Source organism: Triticum dicoccoides, chromosome 4A, assembly GCF_002162155.2.
Source record: "Triticum dicoccoides isolate Atlit2015 ecotype Zavitan chromosome 4A, WEW_v2.0, whole genome shotgun sequence".
Classification (NCBI taxonomy): domain Eukaryota; kingdom Viridiplantae; phylum Streptophyta; class Magnoliopsida; order Poales; family Poaceae; genus Triticum; species Triticum dicoccoides.
Window position 1 is genome coordinate 237,492,872 of NC_041386.1, and position 7,615 is coordinate 237,500,486.

The window sequence follows — 7,615 nt, forward strand, 5'->3', positions numbered from 1 at the left end:
GGGCGGCGGGCGGCGGGCGGCGGCGCGGCGGGGCGGCGGCGTCGGCGTCGGCTTGGGGCTGGGGCGGCTAGGGTTTGCCCGGGTGGGCTGCCCCGGCTTATAAAGCCTGCCCGGGCCGGTGTGCCGGTCGGACACGGCCAGTAGGTCGGTGCGCGTTTTTTAAAATTACACGCAGAAGAAAAATAAAAAGAAATACTAAACGGACTCCACAAATTACGAAATAAATTTTCACGGGCTTCTAAAATCAAGCCGCACAAGGTGAACATTTATTTGGGACATAAATGCGATTTTGAAAAATGCACATTTTTCCTAAATTCAAATAAAACACCAAAAAACTCCGAAATAAAATCTTATTTGATTTTATTATTAAATCCTCAATATTTATTTATTTTGGGAAAGTCATTTTATTCCCTCTCTCATATTTTTGTAATAGAAATAATTGATGATAAAATAAATAAAATCAAATGATCCTATTCTCAAAATTTGAGAAAACTAAAATATGAAAATAACGAAATCCCCAACTCTCTCTGTGGGTCATTGAGTTGCGTAGAATTTCTAGGATCAACCAAAATGCAAAATAAAATATGATATGCAATGATGATCTAATGTATAACATTCCAAATTGAAAATTTGGGAAGTTACAAACCTACCCCCCTTAAGATGAATCTCGCCCTCGAGATTCGGGTTGGCTAGAAAATAGGTGAGGGTGGTCCTTGAGCAAATCTTCCTCTCATTCCTAGGTGGCTTCATCCTCTGTGTGGTGACTCCACTGAACCTTGCAAAACTTGATAACCTTGATGCGGGTAACTCGGCTGGCAAACTCGAGGATCTTAACTGGTTTCTCCTCGTAGGTCAAATCGTTATCCAACTGAATAGTTTCCAATGGCACTGTGTCTCTCAATGGTATGTCAGCCATCTCCGCGTGACACTTCTTCAACTGGGAAACGTGGAACACTTCATGAACTCCTGACAATCCTTCGGGTAATTTCAACTTGTAGGCCACTTCTCCCATACGCTCCAAAAGTCGATATGGTCCTACAAATCGTGGTGCTAACTTCCCTTTAACTCCAAAACGCTTTGTTCCCCGGAGTGGAGATACTCGAAGATAAGCTCTATCTCCGACTTCGTAAACTGTCTCCTTGCGTTTAGAATCTGCATAACTTTTCTGCCTGGACTGGGCTATCTTGAGCCTTTCACGAATCAATTTCACCTTCTGTTCAGACTCTTTAATCACGTCAGGTCCAAACAACTGGCGGTTTCCAACTTCGTCCCACGATAACGGTGTCCTGCACCTCCTTCCATACAAAGCTTCGAAAGGGGCCATCTTCAAACTGGTTTGGTAACTGTTGTTGTAAGAGAACTCTGCATATGGCAAATTATCGTCCCAACTAGATCCATAATCTAGCGCACAAGCTCTCAGCATATCCTCCAAAATCTGATTGATTCTCTCAGTCTGTCCATCTGTCTGTGGATGAAAAGTTGTACTGAATTCTAGCCTGGTTCCCAAGGTTTCATGCAACTGCTTCCAAAACTTTGAGGTAAACTGGGTTCCTCTATCTGATACGATACTCCTTGGAACTCCACGCAAACATACGATCCTGGTCATGTATATCTTTTCCAACTTAGCACTGGTGTAAGTGGTCTTTACTGGGATGAAATGAGCTACTTTCGTCAATCGATCGACTACAACCCAAATCGAGTCATAGCCTGAACGATCCTGGGTAATCCTGTGATAAAATCCATGCCTAGCTTATCCCACTTCCATTCGGGTATCGGCAATGGTTGTAACAATCCTGCTGGCTTCTGATGCTCTGCCTTTACTCTCTGACATACATCACAAACTGATACATACTCCGCAATATCCTTCTTCATTCCGGTCCACCAGAAAATATCCTTCAGATCCAAGTACATCTTGGTATTTTCTGGGTGAATTGAATACGGTGAGTCGTGTGCCTCTTGCAGTATCAACTTCCTGATCTCCGGGTCATTGGGCATGTAAATGCGGTCTTCAAACCATAGGGTATCGTGCTCATCCTCACGAAATCCCTTAGCTTTTCCTTTGCTAAGTTTCTCCTTAATGGAGGCAATCTCTTTGTCAGTCTTCTGAGCTTCTCTGATTCTATCTATCAAAGTTGACTGAATCTCCAATGCTGCTACATAGCCTCTCGGAACTATTTCCAAACATAGTTCACGAAGATTTTCTGCTAACTCCCTTGGTATTTCTCCCGTCATTAATGTATTGACATGGCTCTTATGGCTTAATGCGTCAGCTACTACATTAGCCTTTCCGGGATGGTAATGCAATCTCATATCGTAATCCTTGATGAGCTCCAACCATCTCCTTTGTCTGAGGTTTAACTCCTTTTGTGTGAAGATGTATTTCAAACTCTTATGATCCGTGTACACCTCACAATGATTTCCAATCAGAAAATGTCTCCATGTTTTCAATGCATGCACTACGGCTGCTAACTCCAAATCATGCCTGGCATAATTCAACTCATGAGGTTTCAGTTGTCTTGAGGCATATGAAACAACTCTCCCTTCCTACATAAGCACTGCTCCAAGTCCTCGACGTGAAGCGTCGCAATACACCTCATAATCTTTGGTCTGGTCTGGCAAAATCAACACTGGTGAGGTAACCAAACGTTTCTTCAACTCCTGGAAACTAGCCTCACATTCCTCCGTCCATATGAACTTGGTATCTTTCTTCAACAACTCAGTCATAGGCTTCGCAATCTTTGAGAAATTCTCAATAAATCTCTGGTAGTATCCTGCGAGTCCAGGAAAACTCCGGATCTCTCCAACTGTTGTTGGGGCTTCCCACTTGGTCATGGTATCAACTTTAGTGGGATCAACGGCTATACCTTCTCCAGATATAACGTGTCCGAGGAATCCTACTTCCTTCAACCAAAACTCACATTTGCTGAACTTGGCATATAATTGATGTTCTCTGAGCTTTCCAAGTACTAGTCGCAAATGTTCCTTATGCTCCTCTTCATTCTTCGAGTAAACCAGGATATCATCAATGAACACTACGACGAACTTATCCAAAAACTCCATAAATACTTTGTTCATCATGTTCATAAAATAGGCAGGTGCGTTAGTCAGACCAAATGACATAACGGTATACTCGTACAGCCCATACCTGGTGGTAAAAGTTGTCTTAGGTATATCCTGTTCTCGAATCTTCAACTGGTGGTATCCTAATCGCAGATCGATCTTGGAAAATACCTTAGCTCCTTGCAATCGATCAAACAGATCATTTATCATTGGTAGTGGGTACTTGTTCTTGATCGTTACTTCATTCAATCCTCGATAATCAACAACCATCCTTAATGATCCATCCTTCTTCTCCACTAGAAGTACTGGCGATCCCCAAGGTGAAGAACTTGGGCGGATATAACCCTTATCCAGTGACTCCTTAATCTGCTTCTTAATTTCCACCAAATCCTTTGCTGGCATCCTATATGGTCTCTTTGATATTGGCCCTGTGTCTGGCAATAGCTCAATCAAAAACTCAATATCTCTATCCAGCGGCATGCCTGGCAACTCCTCTGGAAATACTTCAGGGAAATCCCTTACCACTGGTACTTCCTCCTGCACAACTCCTGCTAGGCAATTTACTTGAGTCCTCTTTGGCACATGCCGGGATACATACTTGATCATTCTCCCCTCTGGGGTGGTAAGCAAAATTGACTTACTAGCACATTCAATATTCCCTTCATACTTTGATAACCAATCCATGCCTAATATCACATCCAATCCTTGGGATTCCAATACTATTAGGTCTGAGGGAAAAACATAGTTACCAATCCTTAATGGTAACCAATCACACCATAGACTAGCCACATACTCTGCTCCAGGCGAGGTTACTAACATGGGTGACCTAAGGGCTTGGGTTGATAGGTTATACTTATCGACAAATCCCCTTGAGATGTATGAATGCGATGCACCAGTATCAAAAAGAACGAGTGCAGTAAATGACTTAACCAAAAACTTACCTATTACTGCATCGGACTGAGCTTCAACCTCCTCCATGCTAACGTGGTTCACCTGTCCCCTGTTGAAAGGGTTCGGCTTCTTCCCAGAACTTCCATTGCCATTTTGGCCTTCAGGACATTCATTGGCATAATGTCCGGTCTTCTGACACTTAAAGCAAGTGACTTGGCTCAGGTCCTTCTTGGCTGGGGTTGATGGGTTGGTGCGATTCTGGCTGTTGCTTCCTCCGTTGCCATTACCATTCTTGGTGCCATTGTGATTGTGCGAGCTACCTCCTCCATGGGTATGCTGAAAATGTCCTCCCGGTCTAGGTGTAAAACGTGGCTTCTGCTGAGCTCCTGAAGGGTACTTCCCTTGTCCATACTTCCTCTTGCGATTCTCAATTTGCTGCTGGTTCCCTTCAATCATAAGAGCATGATCTACCAACTCCTGGTAGTTGTTGATGGTTGCTACCATCAACTGCATGCTCAACTCATCATTCAGTCCTTCCAGAAACTTCTCCTGCTTAGCTGCATCCGTAGCGACGTCATCTGGTGCATAACGTGCTAACTTACGAAAGTCTTCCACATACTGGCCAACTGTCCGTCCTCCTTGGTGCAAGTTGCGAAACTCACGCTTCTTCATGGCCATAGCTCCTGCTGAAACATGTGCAGTACAAAAAACCTGCTGAAACTGGTCCCATGTGACAGTGTCAACAGGGAAAGTGGCTGTGAAATTATCCCACCATGATGCTACGGGTCCTTCTAGCTGATGTGCGGCAAACTTCACCTTCTCCGCATATGTGCATCCTGCTGTGGTCAACTCCCTAGCTGTCTTGCGGAGCCAATCATCTGCTACTATCGGCTCGGTGCTACTGGAGAACACCGGCGGATTCAGCCTAAGAAAACGGGCTAAGTGATCAACAGGTGGTGGTGGTGGTGGTGGGTTGTTGTTGTTGTTCCCCTGGTTTTGATTCTGGACTAGCAACTGCATCAATGTGTTCTGCTGCTGGATCAACTGGGTGAGCTCTGGTGGAAAGGCAAATCCGGGGTCACGTCTCGGAGGCATCTGAGGGGTTTTAGAAAAGATGAGATGTGAGAATAGAGGGGGTCTAAAGAGAAAACACTACCCATATGCACATGAGGCAAAAGCAAACAATTCACTTCATTCAATCAAACAAGGGCATACAATCGATCTATCTATTGCAAAAGTGCTCGGACTACTATATTTACATGGTGGACTACTACTACTGATGAGGTGGTCTACTAGAAATATTCTTCGGTTGCAGACTCCATGATATCTGCTCCAGCTTCATCAACATAGTCATCATCGCTACTATCTGGATCCGAGTCGGTGCCGTCGATGATGATGTAGTCTTCCGGGCTAATCTCCTTGGGTTCTTCGTCTTCCTCTACTAGCGTAGGGCTTCCCATAAATATTCCAATCTTCTTGATCAGGTCATCATTCTTCTCCACCAATACTTCAATTTCCTATTCATAATCTTCACATGTAGCCTTGAGTTCTTCCTCCAGTTCCTTGATTCTAGTCTTAGCCTTCTTCAGATCTATCATGTCGGCGCATATCTGGTTCTCCTGTCGTCGAATGTGCTGGTTTAGCTCCTGGATAAAAGCTGCAATTGATCTATCCTTCCTGGTGCTGATCATCTCCCAGTGTTCATCTCGGCGCCCACAAATCTGGTAGATAGTATCCTTGAGATCCTTGCGGTAGACTTCTCCAATGCGTCCCATGGTGATGTGAGTTGCCATGCTCTTTCCTAGACTCCAAGTTGGTGCATCAAAAGAAAACTCTATGGGCTCAGTGACTGGCATGAACGTCCTTCCTGGAACTTGAACTTGAATCATCCAGCGCTCTTCTTCAGGTAAAGTGGCGTTATAGGTTCCTGTGAAGCTTGGTACTCCTATGTTCAGGTATCTAGTGACTTCCTTCAAGTGATGTCCAAAGGGTGTATCTTCATGCGGTTGCATGAACTTGTTCCTTGCATCCGCCATCCTAAAAGAGTAGAAAAGATGAGAAGTTAGAAGAGAAGAGAGTGGATAGTGATCTAGGTCTTTTAGCTTAGTGGTCGTGTCCTACAGTCAGCGTGTGCTCTGATACCATCTCTGTAGCGACCAGACCTCAAACAGTCTGATCTCTGTGCTCCGGTGTCATCCCTGGATCAGTAATGCTGACACCACACAGTACTCGGAGGATTTATAGCAGAGTAGCAATCACACACTTATTACATTGAGTGTCTCCATAGAGAACTTATTACAATAAATATGGCTTAAGGCCATCTAATAATGATAACAGCGAAAGGCTTGGAAGATAAGTGAGTCCATCAACTCCAACGGCATCACTGAGTATAGAACCACGACCTAAAAACTCCTTAATCGTCGTCTGAAAAGTCTGCAACATTAACATTGCAGCCCGAAACAGGTCAGCACATGGAATATGCTGGCAATGTAACACATAGAGAGTAATGGAATGAAACAGCTACACTATATGCATAATTGGCTGGTGGAAAGCTCTATGGTTACAGTTTTGCGTAAAGCCAATTTTTCCCTACTTCAAAGAAATAGATTTATTTAACTATCATGGTAGTTGTTAAACATTGAGAATGGTTGAAAACATTCTCAATCCCAATTAAGCATCATCATTAAACATAACCCAACAAAATTAATTTAGAGTAACATGTTGAGATTCACATGATAATCCAGGTACTAGATACTCAAGATGTCCATAACCAGGGACACGGCTAACCATGATTAGTTTATTACACTCTGCAGAGGTTTGCACACTTTTCCCCACAAGACTCGATCGCCTCCGTTTGGTTTCTCGCACTACATGGTGTTTGAGAAGATGGATGACCGAGACATAGTCTTTCAGAAGCGCTAGCACCTTACGATCGGGTAGACCGTACCACCTACATCCCCTACATCTGCTAGTATACCACTGTAAGAGTTCGCACAACTTAGTCAACTATGCTAGAGCCCATAATAGCTTGTGGCTGCACACGGAAGTTTCTAGTATGAATAGTCTCATGATCCCTTTGAGCCTGGGTGGCGGTCCAAAAGAAAACAGGCAAGTCCAGGAATACCCATGTGCCTCAATCCACCCAGATGTGTGTTTAAGTTGCGACCTTAGATAAACCATTAATTAACAAAACTCACATCTGTCATGGATATCACTCACCCAATCCACGTCTACTAGCATAGCATGGCATATTAAGCAAACGTAGAAGTAACTCCCAAAGGTTTGATAATAAACAGGTAATAGGTACTACCTCAACTACTTCTCATCCCACAATTTAATTAGATCCTAATCATGCAATGTGTGAGGATTGATATAATGCAATAAAACTGGGTAGTAGGAAAGGTATGATCAAAGTGTTACTTGCCTTGCTGATGATCCGCGAAACCTAGAGATTCGAAGTAACAGACGGCGCACTCCGGGTATTCTATCGCAGACAAACAAAAAAGCATACAATAAGTACTCATCTAATGCACGGGTAAAACTCAAATAAGAGATCTAACCAAAAGGTTCAACTTAAGAACTCCGGTTGGCAAAAAGAATCAAATCGAATGAAGCAACGAAAGTCAAACGGCGAAAGAAAACAACTTCGTTCTACTAATCTGGA